At 41.0% G+C, this 16,753-nt stretch overlaps 1 pseudogene; it reads left to right on the top strand.

The window, feature by feature from the left end:
- Positions 1-5,825: 5,825 nt before the first annotated feature.
- LOC110288902 (ribose-phosphate pyrophosphokinase 2 pseudogene) lies at positions 5,826-6,762 on the top strand (annotated as a pseudogene).
- Positions 6,763-16,753: the final 9,991 nt, after the last annotated feature.

Raw genomic sequence — 16,753 nt, 5'->3', positions numbered from 1 at the left:
AATTCATGCCAATTCCAATTTTGTTGTTGATTATGATGGTTACTCTTATTCCCATGGCTTCCTCAACTCAGTTTTTGAATACCCCCTGGAGGATTCTGGAAAACTTTCTTTCCTGGAACTCCACCTTTGAGGTCCCACTTGCAGGCAAAAAACACAATACGAAAAATATATTTGAGGCTCATCATCTCTAGTCCCAGATGTCATGATTTCATCCAGTTGCATTGACAACAGGGCTCCTGAGCTAAAGTCCTCTTGGGAAGACTTGAATAAGCTGATGTCAAAAAAACTTACCTTCTGCTGTGGATGCAAATATTGTCATAAGGGATGGGGATGTATCTCAATTGACAGTATGCTTTTCTGTCATGCAAAAAGTTCTGGGAGTAATCACCAGAAACGCATAAACTCTGCATTATTTTAAACATCTGTAATCCCAGCACTGGGGATCAAGATTCAGGAGAATCCTTAGGTTAAGATCATCTTTGTAGACACAGAATGCTTGAGGTCTACCTGTACTAGAGAGCGTCTCAAAAAGCATTGTTATAATTCATTTGTACGTTCACAGAATTTATTTTGCTTATTTAATGTGATTATCTTAGAGTATGTGGGGTATCTGTCTGCCATCCCCACTTAAACAAATGAAAATGAACTAAAAATGACACACACACATACATACACACACACACAATATATTATATATATATATATATTAGTGATATACATATGCATTAGTGAATCAAAGGTAAAATCAAATTTACCAAATATTATGTATTGAATTTAGTTTATCAGCTGTACCAAGTTCTACTTCATGTAAGTCAATAACAATATGAGGAATTATATGGCTTGGATAGAGTAAGGAGTATATGGGACTTAGCTAACCTTTGTTTTTAATTTTTCCAAACCTAATAATGCTATGAAAAAAATACTACTAGTGTTTTTTTGTTTATTTCTATATAGGTATCTGTGTTTGTGTGTGCACATCATGTGGAGGTCAGAGGTTGAAATCAAATGTCTTTCTTTACTACTCTCTATCTTACCTTGTTGAATCAAGTTTCTAAGTGAAAACAGAACTTTTTGATTTACCTAAAGTAAATGAGCAACCAGTTTTTGCCTCCTGAAGGAAGTACTGGGACTTCAGGTGTTTATCACCATGCGCACATATTCATGTGGGCACTGGGGATCTGAATCAGGTTCTCATTATTTTACAGTCAACTGAACCATTACCCTCACCCCTAAAGTCTAAGTTTTAAGACAAAAACACCTTCTTCCTCCTTTAAAAAAATGGATGTTTTCTTTATTTACATTTCAAATGTTATCCACTTTCCCAGTTTTCCCCATGGAACACCCCATCCTATCCCTCCTGCTTCCATGGGGGTATTTCCCTACCCACCCTCCCACTCCTGGCTCCACCCTGCAATTCCTCTACACTGGGGCCTGGAGTCCACAGGACTAAGATGCCTGACAAGGCCATCCTCTGCTACATATGTGGGTAGAGCTATGGGTCCCTCTGGTTGGTGGTTTAATCCCTAGAAGTTCGGGTCTGCTGGGTTGATACTGTTGCTCTTCCTATGGGGCTGCAAATCCCTTCAGTTCCTTCAGTCCCTTCTCTAACTCCTCCATTACGGACCCCAAGCTCAGTCCAATGGTTGACTGCAAGCATCTTCCTCTGCATTTTTCAGGCTCTGGTAGTGCCTTTCAGGAGACAGCTATATCAGACTCTTGTTATCAAGCACTTCTTGGTATCCACAATGATGACTGAGTTTGGTAACTGTAAATGGGATGGATCCCCAGGTGGGGCAGTTTCTGGATGGGCTTTCCTTCAGTCTCTGCTCCACACTGTGTCTCCTTATTTTCTTCCATGATTATTTTGTTTCCCCTTCTAAGAAGGACCGAAGCATTCACATTTCTTCCTTCTTGAGCTTCATGTGGTCTGTGATTTGTATCTTGGGTATTCTGAGCATCTGGGCTAATATACACTAATCAGTGAGTGCATACCATGTGTATTCTTTTGTGACTGGGTCATCTCACTCACGATGACATATTTTAGTTCTATCCATTTGCCAAAGAATTTCATGAAGTCATTGTTTTTAATAGCTAAACAGTACTCCATTGTGTAACTGTATCACATTTTCTGTATCAACTTCTCTGTTGAAAGACATCTGGGCTCTTTCCAGGTTCTGGCTATTATAAATATGGCTGCTATGAACATAGTGGAGCATGTGTCCTTGTCATATGTTGGAGCATCTTTTGGGTATATGACTAGGAGTAGTACAGCTAGGTCCTATGGACAATTTTCTGAGGAACTACCAAACTGATTTCCAGAGTGGTTGTACAAGCTTACAATCTCACTAGCAATGGAGGAGTGTTCCTCTTCCTCCACATCCTCATCAGCATCTGCTGTCCCTGAGTTTTTGATCTTAGCTATTCTGACTGGTGTGAGGTAGAATCTCAGGGTTGTTATAATTTGCATTTCCCTGATGACCAAGGAGGTTGAACATTTCTCTAGGTGCTCCTTGGCCATTTGATATTCCTCAGTTGAGAATTCTTTGTTTAGCTCTTTACCCCATTTTTATATAACCAGATAACCATTTGGTTCTCTGGAGTCTATCTTCTTGAGTTCTTTGTATATATTGGATATTAGCTCTCTATCAGATGTAGGATTGGTAAAGATCTTTTCCCAATCTGTTGGTTGCCATTTTGTTCTATTGACAGTGTCCTTTACATTACAGAAGCTTTGCAATTTCATGAAGTCCCATTTGTCTATTGTTGAGGTTAGGGCATAAGCCATTTGTATTCTGTTCAGAAGTTTTCCCCTGTGCCCATGGGTTCGGGGCCCTTCCTCCCTTTCCCTTTTACTAGATTCAGTGTATCTGGTTTTATATTGAGGTCCTTAATCCACTTGGAATTGACCTTTTACAAGGAGATAAGAATGGATAGATGTGCATTCTTCTACATGCTGACCGCCAGTTGAACCAGTACCATTTGTTAAAAATGCTGTCTTTTTTCCACTGGATGATTTTTACCTTTTTTGTCAAAGATCAAATGATAATAGGTATGGGGCATTGGGCTATGCACAGACAGTCTGGTCTCCAGTCGAGTTGAGAGGTGAACCCCGGGACCCGGTGGTGATAATTCACTTACATGGGATGGTAGGCATTCCCTCATGTCTCCTGCACTCAAGGCTCCTATCGAAGTTATCGCTCCCCACAACCCCTACAGGAGAAACTGTGGCTGGTAGTCCTGTAGACAATGTCCCAAGCTTCTGACCTTCAGGCTAGACTCCTCCCAGTTACCTAGCAACAACAAGATAACAGCCCACCATAAGAGGGGCTGCTTGGTCTCCCCTCACTCTCTCCTCTTGTTCTCCTCTTACTTTCTCCTCTCATTCTCTTACTCTCTTTCTCCTGCTCTCTCTCTCTCTAACCTCTTACTCTCTAGCCTTTCCTCTTTCTTTTTCTTTCCCCCTTCTCTCCTCTTGGCCATGGCTGTCTCTCTCTCTTTTTTCTACCTTCTCTCTTTCCCCCTGCCTTTCTAAAATAAAGCTCTAAAACCATAGACTTTCTCTGTTCAAGGCCTGCTGTGCTTGGACAATGGGATAGGCTTTCCTCTAATGAGCTGTTTCTAATCTCTCGTTGGAAGAACTTCCTGTGCTCCTGTCATGGAGCACACATTTTACCTTTTTTGTCAAAGATCTTAGACTCTCATCTGTGTGGGAACCTCTCTCTCTCTGCCCTCTCTCCTGTAACTGCAGAGCTGAGGGTGTTGCCCCGGGGGCCCCTGGTATCAGGAGCTGCCCTTGTCCACTCCCTGTTGAGTGGGGTCAGTGGCTTAGATGCCCACCTGGGGCTGAGTGGAAAGCGTCTGACAGACCTCCCGCATGTGCCTGCCCAGAGTGTAGAAGAAACTCTGGACGGATGTGGACTCTTTCTCTCCCCCTCTTTCCCCCACCCCCCTAGTTCCCAACAAATAGGTGTGTGGGTTCATTTTTGGGTCTTCAATCCTATTCCATTGATCTACCTGTCTTGTCTCTGTACCAATTTCATGCTGTTTTTATCACTACTGATCTGTAGTATAGGTTGAGGCCGAGGATGGTGATTCCCCCAAGAAGTTCTCTTATTGTTAAGAATGGGTGGGTAGGGAAGTGGGGGGGGGTATGGGGTACTTTTGGGATAGCATTGGAAATGTAATTGAGGAAAATACGTAAAAAAAAAAGAATGGTTTTTGATATCCTGGATTTTTTTATTTCAGATAAATTTGAGAATTGCTCTTTCTAACTCTATTACTTCAAGTTTCTCTCCATTTAGTTTGGTATGCTGTATATTGCTTTTACTACTTTTAGGTATGGGCTTGGATTCCTGATTTTTTTTCAAGACTTTTACCATGATGGGGTGTTGGTTTTGCCAAATGCTTTCTCACCATCTAATGAGATGATCATGTGGTTTTTTTTTCCTTTGAGTTTGTTTATGTTGATTACATTGATGGATTTCCACATATTGAACCATTCCTGTATCTCTGTGATGAATCTTACTTGATCATGATGGATGATTGTTTTTATATGTTCTTGGATTCAGTTTGTGGGAATTTTATTGAGTATTTTTGCCTTGATATTCATAAGGGAAATTGGTCTGAAGTTCTCTTTCTTTGTTGGGTCTTTGTGTGGTTTGTTTACAAGCATAATTATTGTTTCATAGAAGGAATTGGGTAGTGTGCCTTCTGGTTCTAGTTTGTGGAAGATTTTGAAGAGTATTAGTATTAGGTCTTCTTTGAAGGTCTGATAGAATTCTGCACTAAAACCATCTGGTCCTGGGCTTTTTTTATTTGTTGGGAGACTTTTAATGACTGCTTCTATTTCTTTAGGGGTTATGGGACTGTTTATATGGTATATCTGACTCCGATTTAACTTTGGTATCTGGAATCTGTCTAGAGAATTGTCAATTTCATCCAGATTTTCCAGTTTTGTTGAGTATAGTGTTTTGTAGTAGGATCTGATGTTTTTTTTTAATTTCCTCAGTTTCTGTCATTATGTCTCCCTTTTCATTTCTGATTTTATTTATTTGGATACTGTCTCTGTGCCCTCTGATTAGTCTGGCTAAGATTTTATCTATCTTGCTGATTTTCTCAAAGAACCAGCTCCTGTTTTAGTTGATTCTTTGTATAGTTCGTTTTGTTTCTACTTGGTTGATTTCAGCCCTTAGTTTGATTATTTCTTGCCATGTACTCCTTTTTGGTGTATTTTCCTCTTTTTGTTCTAGAGCTTTCAGATGTGTTGTCAAGCTGCTAGTGTAAGCTCTCTCCAGTTTCTTTTTGGAGGCACTTAGAGCTATGATTTTTTTTTTCTCTTAGCACTGCTTTCATTGTGTCCTATAAGTTTGGGTATGTTGTGTTATCATTTTCATTAAATTCCAAAAAAGCCTTTAATTTCTTTCTTTCTTTCTTTCTTTCTTTCTTTCTTTCTTTCTTTCTTTCTTTCTTTCTTTCTTTCTTTCTTTCTTTCTTCCTTCCTTCCTTCCTTCCTTCCTTCCTTCCTTTCTTTCTTCCTTCTCTCTCTCTCTCTCTCTCTCTCTCTCTCTCTTCCTTTAATCAGCTCTTATGTGGAGACATGTTATTATTATTTTTGTAATGTATCTAGCATAAATACAGAATAATTTTAAGTACAGAATAATGACTTTCAAAGTTTTTTTGTGCAAATGTTTAAAAAAACACTTTATAATTTGACTAGCATTCACGGCCACCTCACCAGCAGCACCACCAGCAGCAAAGGCAGCAGCAGTCTGCGTTGCGGTCCCTTTCTCCTTCTCCAGCGTGCTCCTCAGTCCCCGTGTGTCACCATGCCTAACATCTTGCTCTTCAGTGGCAGTTCTCACCAGGATCTGTCAAAGTGTGTGGCCGATCTCCTGGTCCTGGAGCTGGGCAAGGTGGTCACCAAGAAGTTTAGCAACCAAGAGACCAGCGTCGAAGTTGGTGAAAGTGTGAGAGGGGAAATGTCTATAACATCAAGAGTGGCTGCAGGGAGATTAATGACAACCTGATGGAGCTACTCATCATGATCAATGCATGCAAGATTTCATCCTCATCCAGGGTAACAGCTGGTGATACCCTGCTTCCTGTACACCCAGCAAGATAAATAGGATAAGAGTCATGCTCTGATTTCTGCTAAACTTGTGGCCAATATTCTGTCAGTTGCTGGGGCTGATCACATCATTACCATGGACCTGCATGCCTCTCAGATCCAGGGATTCTTTGATATTCCTGTGGATAATTTATATGTAGAACCTAAAGTTCTTCAGTGGATTCAGGAGAACATCACTGAATGGAGAAACTGTATTATTGTTTCTCCAGATGCTGGAGGAGCCAACAGGATTATCAATTGCAGACAGACTGAATGTGGAATTTGCTTTGATTCACAAAGAGAGGAAGAAAGCAAATGAAGTGGACCGATGGTTCTCATGGGTTATGTGAAGGACCGTGTGGCCATTCTGGTGGGAGACATGGCTGATGCATGCTGCAGATAAGTTATTCTCAGTTGTTGCCACCAAAGTTTATGCTACCCTTACCCATGGAATCTTCTCTGAGCCAGCTATTTCCAGAATAAATAACGCTGCCTTTGAAGCTGTCATTATCACCAACTCAATTCCACAAGTGGACAAAATGAAACTCTGCTCCAAAATTCAGGTGATTGACATTTCAGTGATCCTGGCTGAGGCCTTTCGAAGAACCCACATTGAGGAATCTGTGTCCTATATGTTTAGCCACATCCCTCTGTAGTGGAATATTGAAGGTAGAGCAAGTCTCCTCCAGCTTCTTACTGTCTTGTCTGCCTGCTGTTTTAGTATTAGGACTCAGCAATTCTAGGATGATCACTGGCAAAAGCATCTGATCTATGTACAGCCTGAGAGTCCACTGTCTCTCCTTCTAAAGCTCAAGACTACTGCTTTCCAGTTCTGGGGGAGGGCAGAGGAAGAGAGTGGTTATTTGGTTGTTAAATGAACTGGTGTCAATGAGAATTAATCTTTTCCCTCGTTCTTTTTTAGTACTTTGAGGCAACACCTTTTTAGCTTAAAATCCCGTTGTGGAAATTTGTCGTACATGTATTTTGAGGTTGCCAAAATTTATTTCAAATGAAAGCCTTCTGTGTAAATATATAATAATACCTGTAGATATTGGGGGAAATCCTAAATAACCTTTACTTCAGAGAGAACCTTGGAAAATTTATACTAACATGAATTTTGAAATTTTGTTTTTTTAAAAATGATAACTGGGTTTGTTTTATTTTATTCAGGACTGAATTTTATTGAGCCTAAGATAGTCACTGACAAACTGCCTTTTTGTAGTAGATATTAGACATATTAAAGACAATATAAGGTTGTATCTCCTACATACTAGGCAGAAAATGTAAAACACAGCTACAGTGGGAATATTTTTCATCTTGAAGATTAAAGTTACAACATTAACAGGGAAGTGATGGTACTAGAAATGATTGTGTTTAGCAAGTTAAGTCAAACTCAGAAATACAAATACCAAATTTTCTGTTATCTTCTGTTCATGTGCTTGATGTCAAAGCAGAAAAGAAAGATAGAAGAATAAAGTGAGAGGGCAATAGAAAGTAATGGAGTATGTTACACATATGCAAAAATGGAGATTGTTTGGAGGGGACAAAGGAGAGCACCAAGAAGTGAAGGGAATTCATAGCTAAACAGAATAAAAGTAATAAACAGCATGGCAATAGTGAACATTAAATTAAATGGAGAGAAACTGAAAGCAATTTCACAGGTCCACTCTCTTTCTCTTCAACACAGTAGTTGAAAGTCTAGTAAGAACAATAAGACAACTTAAGGAGAGCAAGAGGATACAAACTGGAAAGAAATAAGTCAAAGTATTGCTATGTTTGTTGTAGGAGTATGGAAGATATTTGGAATTTGGACCAGAAAAGTGGTTGGATGGTTTATGAGGAGCTTAATGTGCCATCCTAGTTGGATCATGGGAGACAGTGGTCCAGAGAGCAATGTAGATTATGATTGCCTGGCTCAAGAGGCTTCACAGGAGAACATTACTAACTAGCCTAGAGACTGTTGGAGAGGAAGATGGCTGCTTTCTGCCTTTGTCTAAAAACATCTATTTGAGAATTAACTGAAGATATTTAAATTAATAGCACTGATAGAGACACTTTCAAGACAGCCTAGTATTGGTTTGTTACATGGTTGTTAGTGGTCAGCCTTCTGCAGATCTATAATGAGAAGGAGCAAGCTGTGTAAGGAAAAAAAATACACTGTGTAAGGAAAAAAAATACAATATGTACGAGTTAAGGAGATTATGAACACCAGAATGTTTAATGCAGCTAAGAACAGTGCTCAAGGAGATAAAATCATGTTAAGAAAACAAGATGTTAAATGCAATAATAATGGCGCTCGTGACTTCAGGAAAAGATTTTACCCAGCTAAACTTCCAAATTGTGGAACGAAATTAAAGAGAAGCTAAAACAGTGAAGGAAACTTTTAACAACAAAAAGCAAATGAAGATGTAGTTGAATGAAGGAGCGATGTTCCAGCCCAAGTAAGCAGCAGAACGTGGCAGCCCACATGGTTCTGGCCTTGGAGTCCAGAATCCATGAAAGCAGGTATGAAGTTGCTCCTATAGCTAGTGATAGCTGCTGAGGCCAGAGCTGTTTTAGGGGAGCTCCTGAATTGGGCACAAAGAGGTCATTGAGTGGAGCAGTGAGGGTGAAGCCCATATTTTGATGGAGACCCCAAGATACTGGAAATGCCAGGCTTGTGGGATATTGTTGCGGCCTGACCCGCAGTCTGCAACGCGAACGGTTCAACTGAAGATGGCAGTTCGAGCTGAAAAGAGAGGAAGCTAGACGGGGTGGGAGAAAGAACCAGGCCAAGATGATTTCATGTTCAAGGCCCCCCTTTACTAATTCCAACATTCAGTTATAAAGGAAGGGGGAGGGAACCCAATTTCCCGCCAAGTAACTCGGGGTCCAGTAGCAGGACGAACACGTGTGTGCCTCCAAGCAGCAAAGCTGACAGGGTCCAGCAGTGGGCGTGGCAGAACGAATGAGCAGGAAACTCCACCCTTGAGCAAGCAGGTTCAAGCAGGTGGGGGAAGAGAGACCACAGGATATCTTCTGAGAAACACTACTGACTAGGTTCAGGATGAGTTGAAGAGAGAGAAGTATGTTGCAGACAACAAATCTGGAAGAAGTTGGGGTACTGATATGTGCTTTCATATCAGATACGGAATTCAGAATTTGGTTTGTCCTGCTGATTTTTGGTCTTGCACTGATCTGGTATTTCCTCACTACTGTACCTTTCCTCCCTTTTGAAATGGTAATGCAACTCTGTGTCATAGTATATTATAAGTATATGATTATCTTCTTGCTTTATATTTCACTTGGGATTGCAGATAAGAGATTGTCCAGAGTCTCAGAAGAAAGTTTGAATTTTTTAGTTTTAAACTGTGTTAAGAGTGTTATAGATCATGGGAACTTTTGAAGTTTGACTAAGTGCATTTTGGTATACAATATGAGCTCATAATATGTGTTAGGGTTGAGAATGGAATATTATCTAAAAATTATTTATTTATTCATGTTACACCCCAGTACCAGCCTCCTCTCTTTGCAATAACCCCTCATGCAGATACTCACCTCATTCCTTCCTATGAGAAAGAAATCTATGGGGAACCACCATATAGTTATAACTCCCCCCGCCACACACACACACACCAGCATTTCAATTTACTGCAGGACTAGGGGCATCCTCTCACAGTGAGGCCAGACAAGGCCACCCAGTTAGTAAAATGGGGTCCACAAGCAGGCAGGCAACAGATAATCTGTCCATTCTTGAGGGTGGGGTTTTAAAGTCTCCCACTATTATTGTGTGTGGCACAATGTGTGCTTTGAGCTTTAGTAAAGTTCCTTTTAGAATGTGGGTGTCCTTGCATTAGAAGCATAAATGTTCAGAATAGAGAGTTCTTCTTTGTGGGGGTATTGGTTGTCGGTGAATAAAGGAGTGGGAGAAAACCCGTGTCCCGCCAGAGTTCCCTTGCTCTAAGCAGGCAGATGCAGCAAGACAGCCGCATGCTCTCCTTATGGCCCAGTATGGGTATCTGGCTGTGGGAAGCTATGGACTCAGCATGCAGGTGGGTGGGGGGGGGCGGTGAGGGGGTGGACAAGGGGCAGTCCTATGTCCTTGGGCCTCAGGAGGCCAGAGATAACAGGTCTTGGGCATCCCAGACAACACTGGGCACTGTGGAAGACCTGAGAACAAAATGGGGGCCACGGAATCTCAGCTCTGGGGCTGAAGGGAGGAGAGGGCAGGGAGATAGGGGGCACTGGGTGCTTTCCACACAGGCGAGAGTCCTTGGTCAAGTCCCTAGCTGGAGTGCAGGAAGGCCTTCCGGTGGGAGGTTAGACACAGCTCATTAGGGGAAAGCCTATCCCATCGTTCAAGCACAGTGGGCCTTGATAAGCAGAGACAATCTATGGTTTTAGAGCTTTATTGTAGGAAGGCAGAGAGAAAGAGAGAAGGTAGAAAGAGGGAGAGAGGCTGGCCATGGCCACATGGAGAGAGGAGGGAAGGAAGAGAGAGTAGGAGGGCTAGAGATGAGAGTAAGAAACATGGTAGATTAAAGAGAGAGAGGAAGGGCCAAGCATCCCCATTTATAGTGGGCTGGGCTACTTTGTTTTTGCCAGGTAACTGTGGGGAGAAGCATACCTGACTATAGTCAGGTAACTGTGGGGGTGGAATCTAGCCAGAATGGCAGAAACTTGGGGCTTCATTCTGCATGACTGGTAGTCACACACCTCTCCTGCAGGGGCTACGGGGGCGGTAACTTTGACAGGAGCCAGAGATTCAGGAAACATGATTGAACACCTTCTGTACTATGTAGGTGGAAATCACCACCCATCGGGTCCCGGATTTCAGACCTTTGCTCAACTGGAGACCAGGCTGCTGTGTGCAGCCCACTGCCCCACACTTCTTGAAAGATTTTTAATTTGATGAGTATAAAATGTCCTTCTTTATCTTTTTTGATAACTTTAGGTTGTAAGTCAATTGATTTTATTCAATATTAGAATGGCTACTCCAGCTTGTTTCTTGGGACCACTTCCTTGGAGAATTATTTTCCAACCTTTTACTCTGAGGTAGTGTCTTGTCTTTGTCACTGAGGTGCATTTCCTGTGTGCAGCAAAATGTTCGGTCCTGTTTACATATCCAGTCTATTACTCTGTGTCTTTTTATTGAGGAACTGAGTCCATTGACATTAAGAGATATTAAGGAAAAGTGATTGTTGCTTCCTGTTATTTTTGTTGTTAGAGGTGGAATTATGTTTATGTGGCTATCTTCTTTTTGGTTTGTTAAAAGAACATTATTGGTTTGCTCTTTCTAGGGTGTAGTTTCCCTCCTTGTGTTGGAGTTTCCCATTTATTATCCTTTTAAGGAGTGGACTTGTGGAAAGATATTGTGTAAATTTGTTTTTATCATGGAATATCTTGGTTTCTCCATCTATGGTAATTGAGAGTTTTGCTGGGTATAGTAGCCTGGGATGGCATTTGTGTTCTCTTAGGGTCTGTGTGACATCTGTCCAGGATCTTCTGGCTTTTAATGTCTCTCTTGAGAAGTCTGGTGTACTTCTGATAGGTCTGCCTTTATATGTTACTTGACTTTTTCCCCTTACTGCTTTTAATATTTTTTCTTCATTTTGTGGATTTGGTGTTTTGATTTTTATGGGATGGGAGGAATTTCTTTTCTGGTCTAGTCTATTTGAAGTTCTGTAGGCTTGTTGTATGTTCATGGGCATCTCTTTCTTTAGGTGAGGGAAGGTTTCTTCTATAATTTTGTTGAAGATACTTATTGGCCCTTTGAGTTGGGAATCTTCACTTTCTTCTATACTTATTATCCTTAGGTTTGGTCTTCTCAATGTGTCCTGGATTTCCTGAATGCTTTGGGTTAGGAGATTTTTACATTTTGCATTTTTTTTTTCAAGACAGGGTTTCTCTGTATAGCCCTGTCTGTCCTGGAACTCACTTTGTAGATCAGGGTAGCCTTGAACTCAGAAATCTGCCTGCCTCTGCCTCTCAAGGGCTGGGATTAAAGGCATGTGCCACCACGCCCGGCTCATTTGCATTTTCTTTGACTGTTGTGTCAATGTTTTCTATGGTATCTTCTGCACCTGAGATTTGTTCTTCTATCTCTTATATTCTGTTGGTAATGCTTGCATCTATGACTCATGATCTCTTTCCTAGGTTTTCTATCACCAAGGTTGTCTCTCTTTGTGATTTCTTTATTGGTTCTGTTTCTATTTTTAGATCCTGGATGGTTTTGTTTAATTCCCTTCACCTGTTTGGTTGTGTTCTCCTATTTTTTTTTTTTTGAAGGTTGTGGGGAGCCATTCCAGGCTGTAAACAGGCCAGCCAGATGGAAATCTACTCCAGGCAGTAAACAAGCCCATGTTTGGTGGATGGCCCACCCTTAATCCCTGATTGGCTGAGCAAGCCTGCCTGGTGAGGTGATGTGACCTGTGGTAATTGGTGGGGGCGTGGTTGTGGCTGGAGTGGAGAAAAACACTTGTAACCAGAGAGGCTGGGGGATTTGTAAAAAGAAGCTGCCTGAATAAAACTGCATTAAGAAGAACCGGTGGTTTCGTCTTTCTTGCTGGTCGAGTGGGATGCGTCAGAAGGTGAAAGAAAATATCTACTTTATTTTTTTAAACTTTTTCCAATTTTTTATTAGGTATTTTCTTCATTTACATTTCAAATGCTATCCCAAAAGTCCCCTATGCCCTCCCCACACCATGCTCTCCTGAACCCACCCACTCCCAATTCTTGTACATTCTTGTACTCCCAATTCTTGTACAGTTCCTCTGTACTGGGGCATATAAAGTTTGCAAGACCAAGGGGCCTCTCTTCCCAATTATAGCTGACTAGGCCATCTTCTGCTACATATGCAGCTAGAGACATGAGTTCTGGGGGTATTGGTTAGTTCATATTGTTGTTCCATCTATAGGGTTACAGACCCCTTCAGCCCCTTGGGTACTTTCTCTAACTCCTCCACTGGGGGCCTGGTGTTGCATCCAATAGCTGACCGTGAGCATCCACTTCTGTGTTTGCCAGGCACTGGCATAGCCTCTGTGTCAGCACTCCTAGAAGACCAGCTCTATCCAGTAGGGATTTGGGTATGGAACACTTTCACACAGGGTTATCTCCAGGACACAGATGGAAACTGGAAGGATCCTGTCCCTGGATGCTCCAAGGTTCCTGTGCCCTGTGGGTTCCTGTTGGGTCCCTCTTGGACAAGCTGTGACCTTGGGTGTGTCCTTACTCCTGGGAGACCAGCTCTTTCAGGACTGGGATTTGGGTATGAAGAGCTGTGGGTTATATCCCAGGCACAGATGGAAACCAGAAGCAGTTTGTATCTTTTTATTGGGAAATTGAATCGGTTGATATTTGAGATATTAAAGACAGATGATTGTTAGTTCTTGTTATGTTTGTTGTAGGTGGCATTATGTGTATGTGATTCTCTCCTTTTCCTTTTGTTGTGAGATAGTTAATTTCTTGGTTTTTCCTTTGGTGTAGGTGCTCTTCTTGTGTTGGAATTTTCCTTCTAGAATCTTCTGTAGTGCTAGAATGGTAGACATTTATTACTTAAATTTGGTTTTGCCATGGAATATTTTTGTTTTTCCATCTATTTTGTTGAGAGTATTGCAGGGTATCATAGCCTGGGATGGAATTTGTGTTCTCTTAGGGTCTGCATGTTGTTCATCCAGGCTCTTCTGACTTTTAGGTTCTCTGATAAGTTTGGTATATTTCTGATAGGTCTGCCTTTATATGTTACTGGCCCTTTCCCCTTACAGATTTTAATATTTTTCTTTGTTCTGTGCATTTAGTGTTTTGATTATTATGTGATGAGAGGATTTCCTTTTCTAGTCTAGAGCTATGTCCCTGTAACATAAACTACTGATGTGTCTAAGTGGTGTTAAGACTAACCTTGACACTTAAAGAATCTCATCTAACACCACTTAAGGTGTTCAAAGTCTCATTTCACTCTTAGCAATGTACTGGCTAGTTTTTTTCAATTTGGCACAAATGAGAGTACCTGGGAAGGGGTAACCTCAACTAAGTAATTACATCTGTCAGATTGGCCTGTGGGCAAGTCTGTGGAGCATTTACTTAATTAATGATTGATGATATGTGGGAGAGTTCAGCCCACTGTGGACAGTGCCATCCCTAGTCAAGTTGTCCAGAGTTGCATAAAAATGAAAGCTGAGTAAGTCATGGAAGCAAGTCAAGAAGCACATTCCTCCATGGTCTCTGCTTCATTTCCTACCCCCAGGCTCCTGCCTTGAGTTCTTGCCTTGGCTTTCTACATTTTTCAGGACTGTAACCTCTAAGCTTTTTATCAAAGCAACAGAAAGCAAAGCAGGACAAATAAATCTGAAAATAAACATAGGGGATTAACTTTTCTTAGACAAACTGACAATTACTTGATTTCCATTCATTTACTAGTTATTTTGGTGTACGATTAAGAATTGTCTGTTGGACTGACATTTTCAGAAATGTTACACCACTAGCAATTTATAGACTGTCATTTGTCCTAAATTTTTTTACACCTGTGTTAAATTTGCCTCATGCACCAAAGATTTAAACAATAAGAGACTTTCCCTAAGAGTTGGGTCATTTGTCTTCACTCTGGTACTCACTTCATCATAAGGTAATACATAATCTATCTGTTTTAGCTGCACCCTTTCCTGAAGAACATGCAGTTTACTAATCCTGCTGGAGAACAAGTGAATTTGGATGGAAAAATGAAATTGAACGCAGAGTATGACATTCTCAATTACTGGAACTTTCCAGAAGGTCTTCACTTTAAGATGAAAGTAGGACAATTTTCCCATATGGTCTAATTGGTCAACAATTATCTTTATCTGAGGACATGATAGAATGGGCCACTGGAATTACAGAGGTGAGTTGGGTATAATTTAAACACTTTGAACTACATTCATCTTGTTTGAGCTACCCCTACCCTAAAAAGCTATCTGCAATAGACACTCTCGTAATGGAAAAAGTAGTTTCTTCCAATGAAGGGTCACTTCAGAGCAGACCAGGAAACTCAGTGGTACATAGATGTTTTAAAATCTAACATTTTATTTCATATTTCTTTGTTTGGGAACATTTTGTTGTATTTGTCGTTTGCTGTGAGGTGTGTTCTTGGGAGGTTGCTTTTTATTTTGTTTGCTTGTCTTTTAGACAGAGAAAGGAAAGGAATGCAGTGGAGTGAGTGGTGAGTTAGTAAAGATCTGAGTGCTGTTAGAAGATTTGTGATCAAAATATTTTGCATGAAATATTTTAAAATACTTTTTATATTACATTACGTATGTTTCTTGATGTTTTCTTTTGCAAGACATTTTTGCAATTTTATATATCAATATTTTAAAATTTTCTTTATAAATTTTAAAACTATTATTGAGATGCCAAATTAATAAAAATATATAAAACATTGAATAATGTTTTTTATGTTATATAAGGTATACAATTTCACCAAAATTAACAATAAAATTGGTTTTGAAACTGGAAAGTATTTATTCTGGATTTTTTCTTCCTAACTATTTAGTCACATACCAAAAATGCATATTTTGGGTTATTTGGGTTTTTTTGTTTATTCAGAAAATATTTTCCATACGTTATATTCTGATCATGCTTTTCCTCTTTAGTGAATCCTTGAGGATCCTACCCAATCAATATACTACTCATGCAACTACAAGATTTTAATTTCCATCTCTCTTCTAAAAACAAAGAAAAAGAAGAAGGGAAGTACACATGAAATAAAATAAAATGAAACCCACAGAAATGGAAACCAAAGTATTTTTAACCAATAAGTTGTAAAATACACGACGGGAGCCCTCTGCCTCAGGAGCAGGGAGCGCCATCTTGGTTCTGGGACTCCGCTGAACTTAGGAACTTAGACTACACAGGTGAGAGGGTACACCACAGAGGCAGACAGCTTCTGGGACAGACGGGAGCCACAGAGCCGCTGAGGCAGCACCCTTTTGGGGCCGCAGACATCCGGCACCCTCCCAGCCAGAGGACAGTGGCCCGCCCTGCACTGGAGCCCTCTGCCTCAGGAGCAGGGAGCACCATCTTGGATCCGGGACTCCGCTGAACTTAGGAACTTAGTCTGCACAGGTGAGAGTGTGCACCACAGAAGCTGACAGCTTCTGTGACCTGAAAAGCAACACAGCATCTGGGAAAGGTCCTGTTTGGGCCTTCTTCAGCCAGGAGGAGGTCCAAACACCAGATATCTGTGCACCTTCCCTGTAAGAGGAGAGTTGTCAGCAGAGAATGCTCTAACCACTGACACTCAGAGGAGAGAGCCTGTCTCCCAGGTCTGCTGATAGACGGTAATCAGAATCACCAGAAGAACAATCTCTAAACAGAGACAACTACAACAACTCCAGAGATTACCAGATGGCGAAAGGTAAACGTAAGAAACTTACTAACAGAAACCAAGACCACTCACCATCATCAGAACCCAGCACTCCCACTTCACCCAGTCCAGGGCACCCCAACACACCTGAAAAGCTAGACCTGGATTTAAAAGCATATCTCATGATGATGGTAGAGGACATCAAGAAGGACTTTAATAACTCATTTAAAGAAATACAGGAGAACACTGCTAAACAAGTAGAAGACATTAAAGAGGAAGCACAAAAATCCGATAAAGACTTGCAGGAAAACACAACCAAACAGGTGATGGAATTG

Source organism: Mus caroli, unplaced genomic scaffold, assembly GCF_978045245.1.
Source record: "Mus caroli unplaced genomic scaffold, Mus_caroli_1 scaffold_10, whole genome shotgun sequence".
Lineage (NCBI taxonomy): Eukaryota > Metazoa > Chordata > Mammalia > Rodentia > Muridae > Mus > Mus caroli.
Note: the sequence above shows the minus strand (reverse complement) of the source record. Positions and strands in the feature narration are given on the sequence as shown.